Source organism: Neopelma chrysocephalum, unplaced genomic scaffold, assembly GCF_003984885.1.
Source record: "Neopelma chrysocephalum unplaced genomic scaffold, ASM398488v2 Primary Assembly neopelma1_44, whole genome shotgun sequence".
In the NCBI taxonomy this organism is placed as follows: domain Eukaryota; kingdom Metazoa; phylum Chordata; class Aves; order Passeriformes; family Pipridae; genus Neopelma; species Neopelma chrysocephalum.
In genome coordinates, this window is record NW_020897703.1 from 16,618,618 (window position 1) to 16,631,269 (window position 12,652).

The window sequence follows — 12,652 nt, forward strand, 5'->3', positions numbered from 1 at the left end:
AAACACAATTTCTTCCAAATGTCAACTAAATATAATGATTGTTGTCATGTTTTTACAACTATTTAATTTACTCCTTTACAGTATTTACTTGTTACTTTGTAGGCCTTATATTTTTTAATCATTTAGTACTAGTCTTGTAATTAATAGCTAATTCGGTTTATTTTTGTTGCATGAGTAGTAAACAATACACCAGTGATATCTTTGATCATGCTAGAAATTGGTGGTTTATATCAATCTGTCTGTATATAAACCAAAAAATGTTATGGTATATGTATTTTTTTGCAAAAGGTAATTTTATTTCCAGTACAGATGAGGGACCAAAACATAGAAATAAAATAACATTTAATACTGCAAATGTTCTTTTCTGTAGCAAGGTAATAATGTTGCTTTGCAGCTATTTTTAATGGGTCACTGACTGTTTTGAATTAGAGGATGTATTTGGACTGTTTCTATGTACTATGTTAAAATCAGACACTGATTATTTTCGGTACTATGGGTATTAGTGCATCTTTTAGTCTGTGTAGTAGGAAAGTGCTTTCCTGAAAGCTATTGCTATCTTCCCTGCCTATTGAATTAGCTAAAAATAAGATAACTGATGAAAATCCTACAATATTAAAAGAATTCTTAGGTGAGTTATATTCCCTAAATTAATGGAGAAATTGCTCTTTACTTTCCTAGATTAAATTCGTATAATAAACTTGATTATTGAATTACATTGCAATATGTTATGTTAGAAAGATATCTTATCACGACTTGCTGCGAAGGCAACTTCTCTTTCTCTCCTTTTTTTAATATTGTCTTTGGAAAGAGTGCCGATAATCTTAGCTTGCCACCCAAATGTTGTGCAGTTTTAGCAGGGGAGCTTTAACATTTCAATCACAAGAGGGAGCTGTTGGAGCTAAAACCACTAGAAATGCTCACGCGCATTGCCGTTTTAATTGATACTGTTCAGTTCTAAATATTTAATGAAATATATTAACAATTATTAGTTTCCACCATCACACCCTATGACTACCACTGACATGCATTTTCTAAGAGAAGCATGAAAACAATAATTAACGTGAATAAACCTATACATTGGCAATAATATATTTGGTGTGTGTGTGGGAACAACAGCCAATCTTTTCTCCTTATGTTGGTGACAAGCTTAAATCTGCTTCAAAACAAATAGTCTTGTCAAGCAGTGAAACATGACTTTCGTTATAGAAACCTTTGTTATTAATTTATGTTGTTATGTATCAAAAGTCTGTGGGTCCAACTTTTCTAGTGTCTCTGGTATGAAATTGAGTGCACACATGAATGTCATATGGTGAAGAATGTCAGTTTATATGAAAATTGAAGAATTATCTGTTTTCCCCCTGCAGTTATGCACAAAGGCATCATTGTCAGTTGCCTTTCTTAGGCCTTCCCTGCAGGCATGATCAGACTCAAGCAGACAGCTATTTTCCTTTAATTTTCCACAGCAAGTCAGTAATGCTTATGATTATTGTGAAGTCAGGAAAAGTTTAGTTTCATCAAGTGACATGTAGTGTTGCAATTAGTTACTTAAGCACTTCTTATAAAATTTTCTACTACGGTATCTGGCTTGTCAGATGCAGCTAAATATTAGCATCTTGTATTAAACAGGATGGTAAAAACTCCTAGCAGAAAGCACAGCTGACAGCTCTCAACATGAGCTGAATGATCACTCACAATTGTAATCGATTCTGTAAGTACTGAACACAAACCCCCAGGCAATTGAGGAAAATAGGATGATGAAGGACTGCAAACTAATACGTTACACATCTTCATTGATTAGTCATTGATTAACCATTATTTTTCTGAATGACAAACAGCTAGTGGTAAAGTAACTGAAGCTGATGATTTATTTACATGTTAGACAGAAGATGACTTCTTTATTCAGCTGATTGTGAACTAATGTGAAATCAGAAGACAGCAACAGTTTAAGAATAGAGGCAGGTTTATAATACTTTTTATTTTTTAACAGCATTCTGAGATTAAAAACGTTTTTACTGGGAAGAAATTTAACTAGATTTTTCAAGCAGCACATAAAATTCAAATGCAGATTATCTACATGGTACCTGTAGTATAACTACATTTAAAGAGATCATTTTATAGACTTGGTATTTACAAGAATATTGATCAGTGTTTATTGAACTTTTAATTTAATTCTCTGTTTTGTCCAGTGCCTTATTGGCAATTAAACACAGCTGTAGAAAAGGCAGAATAATGGTTTGCAATATAACCACTATCTTTATTATTCTGAAAATACGTCCAAACCCTAGCTTTGAACAACCCATGGAATTAGGAATCACGTAATTAGGAAACAGATTTGGAGATCAGTTTTTTCTTTAATACATATAAAATATCTAATTATAATCAGCTTCTGCCAATACAGTATGAAATAAAACTGATTACAAAGAAAGGTGGGTGGGGGGTTGGACTAAGGTTTCTGCCAGTCCAGTGGACTTGCATTGAGGATCCAGATGACATTTTCCCCTTCTGTTTTCTTTTGTAATCTCCTTTTTTTTTTTTTTTCCATTTTTCTTCCCTGAAGAGAGAACAAATCTATTCCTAGTCAATCCTTAAATCAGTGTAGGAAAAGAGGCCTATGATACTGTCTGAGAGATTCCCTGGTACAGTCTACTTCAGCTATGAAAGTATTGTGAACAATGCCTGTTATTTATTAGTGATGAATCACTAAGAATAGTCACTTTTGTCTCTCATAGCATTAATTGTGATGAGCTTTTTGTAAGCATGTGGGTATATTTCTTCATAGGGAATTATGTTCCAAATTAACAGTAATAATATGCACTTAATCTAGAGTGCTAGTTATCTGTGATGTGTATTAACTAGTTATCAGACAGAGTTTCAGTGAAAGATGTGTGCTTTCAGGAAATATGAATGTAGAATAACTATTTAAGGGAAATTCATCACCATTGCAAGATTTAAAGGTTAATTATCGTATCATATAAATTAAGAAAAGAAAGATGGCAATATACCGTAGTACTGCAGTTGAAGTGCAAATGTGCTTGATACTACCTCTAATAACTGTTCCATTATTAGACACACAATTGTGCAATTCTGTTGTCCCCTGGTCCTAATAGTTTTCAAAATCTGTAAATTCATACATTAAAATATCTCTACACACTTGGCCAACTTCTTCAGCATCAAATTTCTGCCTCCATTTTATGGTGAAAAATTATCATATAATTTTATGTTCTGTATGTCGCTTTATGAGAGGCTTACTTACAAGTGGATCGCAACTGATATCCAGCTGGTATCTTTTGATCATGTTTAGTATGAACCTCTGCTACACTGTTAGCTTTATGTTGAAATGCTTGTCAGCTGGAACTAAGCATGATCTTGTTTCAGGGTTTGAACATTTTTTACATTAAAAAAAATAAACCCCCATGCTCCTTGTGTTCAGGTCTGTAACTTGCTTACAAAAGATCTCCAGGACAGTGATGAATTTATACTATTATTACTTTTGACTTTCTGCCAAGAAAGTTGAGCCAGTTTGGCTCTTGGCACATCTAGTTGTCCCCTAGTTTCAGGACTGGTTGTATTGGGTGGCAGAAGCATTTCACCAAGCACGAAGTTGCTGCTTGCTATGCAGTTCCATGTTATGAGCCCTGAAACGATGGTACATATTCATTTGACACATCTTAATTACAAATCTCTACCTTCTCATGGCTAATCAGTCCTATGCATTTCTGAGGAACCTGCAGCACTCCTGCCTCATGCTGCACAATGAGCATTTGCAACTGAACACTGGTGATTGCTTTAGCAAGTCTGAAAAATAGCAAAAGAAAAATTGCTTTTCCAGTAAAACCACAAGGAAAAGCCCCTAGGACCAAGCATGAAAACACTCAGTTCCATTCCTGTTATATGTGGATTTTCAATACATGTTTCTGGTTCCTTTTGTAAAACTAAGTAAGAAATCCAGTGAATCCTTATAGAATTTTGTGTGTCATACTCTGTTTGTGTTACCCATTTAAATTGCCAATTAAGGGCCCTATCCACATGAGCAAGAGTTTGATATGGCCTGCTATGTAGTGCTGGCACATAGTTCGTAACTGAAGAAAAAAAAGAAGTATTTTGGATTTTCCTTCTCCTTCTTATGAGTCCAGATATGTTATCACAACTACACATGGGGTAGAATATGCCTTGGTGTCTTCAAGCATATTTAATGTCTTTAATTTTTTAAATGAAAATGTAGCTGTCAATTTTAAACTAATTTGGATGGACAGCAATAAAATGCAAACCTCACTTCAAATTAGAATTTTCAGTGAGGATTTCTAATGGAAAGTAATTGCTGACAATAGGAAATGACAAATTACTAATTACTTAGTTCAATTAGACTTTTGTGCCTTTGGTCCTAAGTGGCAAGCATACAGCAAATCTTGCACTTTTATAACAATTAATGACACTAAAACTATTTAAACTGCCAACAGATGTGAGTAAGAAGACATGAGTTGAAACTTACTTAATTTACATACTATCTCAATTTTACATCAAGTAAATGGTGTTTAATTTTTATGTTACAATTAAATATAACTGGCATAGTGGAATTTCTGCAGAACTTCTCAGAATAAAATAGTTTTGCTGAAATGCTACTGTTAATGCTTTTTTTTTCCTCTTATCACAGCACTATTTATATTAAAGTGACTCTAAAATATATAGGGGCAGTGAATGGAATATAATTTTATTGTAGAGCTTCCTAAAGAGTTTTTCTAAAGAAGACTGTAGATTACTGTGATATAAGATTTCAAATTCTGCTTCTAATTTACAGGTAGTTGCAAAACTTCATCCACTGTATAGGATTCAGATGCAGTCAAACATTCTATGTATTTTATTTTTGATCTTTAATAAAGCCCTTCTAGAACTTGTGTATGAAATGTTGTTTCTTGATTCATGCACTGCTGACTTATGCTATTTTTTAGCAAAGAGTAGTCTTCATTCTTTCTCATGTTTTGCAGTTTTGAATTGTTTTCGGGTACATTTCTACTGAATATGAAGATATGGCAAACCATCAATTGACTGCAATGGTTTCTGTGAGGTCATTAATATACTGCTGCACAAGTATGTCTTCTCTGTGAAGTTTACCATAATTTCTACGCCTTGAAACTTCTAATACTGGGTGCCAAAAAATTAGATGCCCAAATAAACCTTTTATACCTTAGGAACTGCTAGCCTCTTTTCAACGTACTCAGTGTGATCATGATGATTTCTTTAAGGTGTTTAACTGTTCTGAGAACTCAGTGCTTCTGTTTGATTGTATGAATACCTAACTTTGGAAGTATTGCTCACTAGTATATTTTTCATCATCAAAAAAAAGAAAATATATTAAATTGTGAAGCTATTAATCCAACAAAACTCTGTTTGACTTTGCAGATTATTTTGCAAAGGCCTATTTTTGACTTCTTCCCTTAGGCAAAACAAAAAGAAAGCTAAAGGCAACATTTGAAAGAATTCATTAATCTAATAATAATTTATGATTACTTAATTTTCCAGAGGAATCTTCCTGTCTTTTTTTTGCTTTTTGTCTTTTGTAGCAAGATATAAGACAGTAGAGGGTTTTGTAACAATGGGTGTTCTGCAGAAAAGATGTATAGAGAGAAGATAATATGCTTAATATTGGAATAGAAATAGGAATGTCTTTATAAAAATTAAATGAGAAGGCTACAAGAAAATTAAAATGTACAACCCAAATCAGGAAGATTTATAGAAGTGACTACATTTAGTTTCAAGAGTTGTCTTGAAAAAGAAGGTGTTTAGTAAGGTGCATTGTGCAGGTGTGTAATTTTGGTTTACGAAAGAATATAAGTACTGATGACACTACAAGAACCTTAATGCAGCATACTTCAAGACAGACCAAGTAGGAGACTCAATATACAGTTATGACATTTCTTCCTCGGTGTGCTTTTATCTAAGGTCTTGACAAATGACTACCAATTGATCATCACTTTCCTTAGTCTTCCTACACTTTATGTAGTACTACGAACAAATATTATAATAAAATTCTTCTTGATTTGAAACATTAGGTGTCAGAAAAGCTGAACTGAGTAGATGTAGAGGGTGTATGTTACATATGAGGGTTATAACTATATACAGCTAAATACCTGAAGAACTAGCTCTTCCCCTGAATTATGTTAGTGCAGTTTTGTTGTTAGTAGAGATAGTTCAGTCTACATCACTTAAGTCTAGCAATTTCTGTTAAGCCGTATGGTGCCATAATCCTCTAAAAAGCAACCACCTATAGCATATGCAGTCTGTGAAACTCCTGGCAAATGGATTTCTCCGAGTGTATTTCTCAAAGAGATTTTTTTTTTTACTGTTTTTATTTTATTTGATTTCTTATTTCCCAGGAATTAGGGCAATTACACTATTACTTCAAAACAAACAAAGCTTCCAACTGGATCAAATTGACAGCAGTAGTTTTGGACAAACCTATGTTGTTTCACCACAGCTGTAGTTTTCTTTTCCCAAAAGCTCAGTTAACTTTAGAGCTAGAAGTACAAGAGAGACCATACCTCATAATAGAGGAGAAAGGAAAAGCATAGGCAGGGGGTAGGAAGCCTGGGCAGGGACGGAGGAAAGAAAGAGTTTCACAAATCAGAAAGGGAAAAAAATGTGGCATTGGTATTGTACTTAGAAAGAGATAATGTGGAAAGGAGGTGAGAGCAGGGACAGAAGTATACCTGGGCTAAGAAGGACAGAAAAAAAAAAATGGAGAAGTGGCCTAATTAGAAGAAAAAAGGAGAGAGACAGATGATGTGGGGGGGAAGCAAAAGAAGGATCAAAGGTATCAAGCAAAAAAAAAATGAAGCTAAGGAAAATTAGCAGGACAGATATAAGGCTAAGAATATGGTCTCCTCATTCATGCCACAATGAATCATGAGAGTAGAATGTTTAGGCTGATTTAATCATCTGCAGAGTGTATAATTTCCTTTATAGCTCCATCATAATTATTGAGGCACTGGCAATAGATGAAATATGCAATTCTCGATTGTTTGGTCTACTGAGGAAAATGAGGAAGAAAAGGATGAAAGGCAGTAATACTGATGGTTAATTGTAGTCTGAATGAAATGTATGGATATATGTGTACATACAAACTAAGAGATACCTGTATCTCTAGTGATACATTAGTGTGGAAGCTACATTGCTAATGACAGTGTCACGTCAACTAAAAAGTATTGAGAGAGTAATACTTTATTTCAGTGGCAATATAATCCTTTATTAATAGAATATACTGGGTAAAGTTTAGTTTCTAAAATGGACTAATACCATTATTATTGTAAGTATTTCCTTTAGCAAAATATTAATTTTTCATAATAATATTCAAAATAAAATTTTCATAAATTTTTATAGGAACTGGGAAACACAAACACCAACAGTTCTTTAGTTTTGGTAAGAAAATATAGACTATTCAAAATTGTCATAATCTCTTGGCACCTGTGGCCCAGAATATTTCAAAGTTATGTTTGTCATTATAGAAACTCTTAGTTGTCTGACATGATTAAAGTGAAAAGCAATAGGAATGGATTTGTAGTGTGCCCCTTTGCAGATAATGCTCTGTTATCATAGCAGTGAAAACTAACAGTACAGGATGATGCTGTAAATATTTTCTAGCATATGGAAGTAACTACGCTGTTAATCTAATACTTATTATTCTTCACCACGGAAATTATGTGTTTACATTTTATTTTTAAGACTAATGACTCTATTGAAATCTATTGAAAATTTCTGATAAAAGTAGATCTCATATTTTTTATTTATTTATTTTTAATTTTGTTATTTTTTATTAAATGACAGAGGTTATACTATTCTAGTGTTTCTGAACAGATAAACAACTGCCTTATCACCACTATCACCCCCCCTTCCTTTTTTTTTTTTTTTGAGGAGGAAATCTGAAGTGCAAAAAGAAAAATTGGTATAATTTAGAACTAAGACCCTGATTCAGCAAAAATCAGCTTGACTTGTGCGCTGGGCAAGGCCACTGAAGTCCTGAAGAATTGTTTTTCAAAGCTGCAGTGCAGTGGAAGACAGATAGCTGTTTTGCAAAACTGGTCCAACCATCTTAAATATGCTTAAATAAAATGTTTGTTTAGAATTTTTCAGCTATGTAATAGCATTAAATAATTGTTCATTATTAAGAACAGAATTTTTTTTCCAGATTGACAGTTGTCTTATATTTGTATATAAGATCTGACAACTGCATTTTTAATGAATTAAAAATTTGTAAGACTTTGTGCATTTGTTTAAAGAATTGCCATGAAGGATGACACTTTTCAGAAAAAAGAGCAACTGCAAAATGAAAACAGGGCAAAATGTGGTATATTTTACAACTATATTAAGGATAAAGCACTGCCATAAGTAAAAGTTAAAACTGCATAAACTGAGAGGAAAGCAACTACTCCCTTGAAAGAATAACTGTATTGGAGAAGAATAGTGGATTAATGAGAACAACAGTCTATTGGAACAAACGTGGTAAGGAGGAGATATTTTTAGAATTGATAGTTAAAGTTTAGAGGAATGTTTTTTTCTTTCCTAGCAAAGGTAGAGCAAGAGGAAGAAGCTAGTAAACTCATTTATTATTTTTTATTTTTATTTCGATATATGGATATGGATTTTGATATTACTTTGTAGAGGACCTGCAGCTGTTGTACACAAAGTATGTATGGCCAAATGCCTTTTTAAGAAAACAGGGTATAGAATATCTTAGTGCATGCTAAAGATTGTAGATATGTCTTCATATGTAGAATAGACTGTAGTCAAGAGCTAAAACAAGCAGATGTCTGGAGTGGTTGGGACTAAAATTTTACCTCGATACTATAGTAATGGAGAAGGAAGCTAATGACTGTTGTTAAAGCAGAATAAGCAAATGTGTTTTGAAATCAGTCATCCACAAAAGTTAGGGTCAAGTTTCTGCTTGACAATGCCTGTTTTGGCAAAACAAAGCAAAATTGAAACTCATACACTCTTCTTCCTGATTTGTTTTTCCCATTAATTATGAGGGGGCATAGATATGAATAGAAAATGGTCTCCCTCATGATAGGTTCTCAAATAGCTGTCATTACCAGACTAAAGCAGTCAAAAATCAGCTATTTCCAAAATAATGAACTTGTCTAATCTCATGATTTTGTGGTAGTGTGTTTTTATTTAAATTTAATTAATTTGCTAAGCTTATATTACACCGTCTTTTTTTTTTTCAGTAAGCAAAAATGGAGTTTAGAAGCACAATTTTTATAAAAAAACTCCAGTCTGTTTTAAGAGCTTAATGCTAGGAGCACTGGACATGGCAATGCTGAAAGTCTTTGCTTCTTGATGTGGCACATACTGTAATTCATCATAAGGAAGTAAGAGTGAGTAAAGCTTCTTAAGTCTGGGCTACGCTTTTCTAAAGAGCAGTGCCTACTGACATCCCAGAGAGGTGGAATCAGCTGTCAGGTTGTCTCAAAGCCTTATGGCCCTACCAGAAAAATGGATTTGTGTGGCATTAAGTTGTTCTTGCCCCCATTAGGTTGCATCAGTACTGCAGCCAAAAACTGCTTTTAAACTTCTCTTGTGTTTGATCCCCTGACTTACGTTCTCTCACTGTTGTAAATTGCTTCTTTGGGGGAAGGAGATGGGCTGGCCAATTCTGTATTGTAGCTCTTACTAGGAGGTATATTCTACTTCCTTCAGTGATGATTTGTCTCTTTTCTTTTCTTAAAAAAAGTCTCATACAGTATCTTTTTTGTTTTCCCAGAGAAATACCAATTAGTAGATTTAGAAATGGCTGATAACTTTAATTGCAGAGAGTTTGTTTTCTTAACTTGCAAAAATCTAATCTAACATCATTGGCAGGGAGATGTGTAAGCTCACCTGCACGTATTTGCTACAATTCAATGTCAGGTTCTGCTCCTCATTGTGCTAGAGTAAGTCTAATGTAAGTCTTCTGATATCCATTGTCCCTGAGGATTTACTATGGGAACAACAAGGCAGAGCTGAAGAAGAATGAAACCCTTACCCTGAGGTAGCAAGTGCTTGGTATCTGGCTCCATGTCCTGCTACTTGCCAAAATCTGATGGGCCTTGGTAGAAAGAAGCACCTTCTGACTCCTGAGTTTCTTCGTCTTCCTTCTCTTTCCTCCTTCATCTTCCCTTTCAAAAATCTCTGCGTTCTTTCAGTACAACTACTCACAGCTTAAAGGTAATCCTTAATTGCTTTCGACCAGATATTATTTTCCCTGGATGTATTCAACTGGTTGTGTGGGGTTTTTTTGTTGTTTTTTGTTTTTTTTTTTTTTTTTTTTTTTCTGGGAAGTGTTGACTCATGTCAGCTCTGCATATTCCAACCTAAGTGATTCTATCATTCTATGAAAAGATTAGAAAATAGTGGAATGACAAGGGCTTACATTAGGCTGCAAAGAGTAGGATCTATTACGTTGCCACACTGAGAAGTATAATTTTGTCAAATTCTTTTTCCTCTCAAAGGTGAGATAGCTTTAGGACCCACAGTCTGTCACTGCTATCTACCTTTTGTACAGAAGGAGTGTGAGTGCTGGTACACACCAAGCCTGGGGGAAAGCAGCTCTGTAACTCAGTGTGGTACAAGCAGTCTTTTCAGTTTTTCTAGATTCTTGCTTAGTCATGAAAGGTAACTTAACACTGACTTTAGTATGATCCACAGGGTTTTGGCAGTAGTCTATTGATTTTTGTGTTTTATTTTTTATTTACTTCTCTGAATTCCATATGGCTTTCGATTTAGTTGTACTGGAAAAGGACAAAGAAAAATCCCACTCTGGCATGTCAAAAACTACACTTTGACTCAATAGGGAATGATAAGGGGTGAAAGACATTTTTCTTAGGGCCTACAGAACACTGTAACTGTTTCAATAATTCACAAAACCACTGGTGTTTATAAAACATTGTCTTGTATCAGGATGCTGAGTGTACACAACTGCAACAAAAGGACAGATCCTGCCCCCACAACTGACTGTTTCCCCATTTACCTACTACAGTTAGAGAGCTCCTTTGTTTATTGATCAGTTTGTTCATTCTAGCTTATATTAATGTTAACACTGAAAAAGAATGTGGATTTTTCCCCCCCTCCTTCCTGAGCAGGCTCATTTTCTTTCAGGACTTGTTGTCCTTCCTCTGTTACTGAAACAGCTTTCAGTTTCCAGGCTACCTAGCTGAAAGACTGTTTGTGGCTATAAAAGAGCCGAACCGGGGCTCAGTACATGGATCTGAGGAGGATTACTAAGGATTCTAGGGCATTTTGCTTCCGTCCAAAATTACTTTAAGGCATTGGTGTCAGATAGCTTGGCTGTGTCTGATGGATCAAGGGGACGGAGTGAGAGTGAGAAAGAGAGGTGAAAGGGATAAGGAAAGGATTGAGGACAAAAGGAAGATCAGAAAGCAGTCTGGGTAGTGAAGGGAGAGACAGGAACAATATCTTACTTGTGAACTTCTATTTCTAACTCTTTGAATACCAAAGGCGATCGAGAGCATTTCTTCAGTCATATTGACACAAGCTGGAGACAGGTGACTGGCTTTAAAATTCATTCCAATTGTGAATTGTATATATAGTTTTAAAATTTCTATATTTGACAGTCTTTAAAAGTAGGAAGGTGTATATTCTTCTTGTAAGTCATAAATAAAAATGAATCAAGTGTTTTTCACTGTGGGACTGTTCTTTTCAATTTTATTCATTTTGACGATTCCTGGCAGTAGGTGTTCAAGAAACATTGAAACCCACAATAAGCAGTGTTGGAGGTCAGGACTGCAGCGTGTTTGCAGAACTGCGTGTGAAGGAGAAGCAAGCTGACTGTGGTTTGAGGGGCCATGGGTGCTGAACAGGCTGCCTACCATGAGCCCCAGAGCCTGGAACACTCTCTGCCTGGCACTGGACACTTGGGTTAAAGTCATCTGGGAAGCTGCTACCAGTGCATCTGCACTGTAATGCTGACGTCCAAGTCTCACGTGCTAGCTTTGATTGCCAGTATCTAGTACTGTGGCCTTTGGTTCAAAGTGCATAATTCTCTGTGTTGTCTGCAGAAAGGAGACTTAGTGATTTTTCAAAAGCATAAGCAGGAGCCACAGGATTGTGAAGTTTCCCCTGGCTCCTCTTCTTTTGAATAAAACCAAGAGATACGTGCTCTAATATAACTGTGCATGCACTGGTTCATAAGTATGACCTGGTTTTGTATCTTACTGCCCACTTATGGATAAACAGCCAGAAGAGAAGGTAAATTTTGTCCAGGCACGAGCATGTCTCTGTGGATCTACAGGTGCTACTTACTCTCTGGTTCACCTAGGACAGAGAATAATGGTGACAGTCATGAGGGGTGCAATGGAAAAGCCATAGTAATATCTAACTATTTTTAGTGCTTACATACCAGAGTCACTTAGAAATACATACAACATGTAGATAGTGAATCAAAAAGAACCAGTCTCTCAGATAGGTGTGTTTACAACACACTGAGGGGGAATAAGGGGAACTTTGAAATGGTGGGCCAAATTTTGTCCTTGTGTCTTTTGGATTTAGTCTGTGTATTTACTATTCTTTGTGTATTTTGCTAATTGGATTTAGACATGTATGTTTTTCGCCCTCTGTCAGTTTATAATCATAGCCCTTTCCTAATCTTCTGTACTAAAAAGCT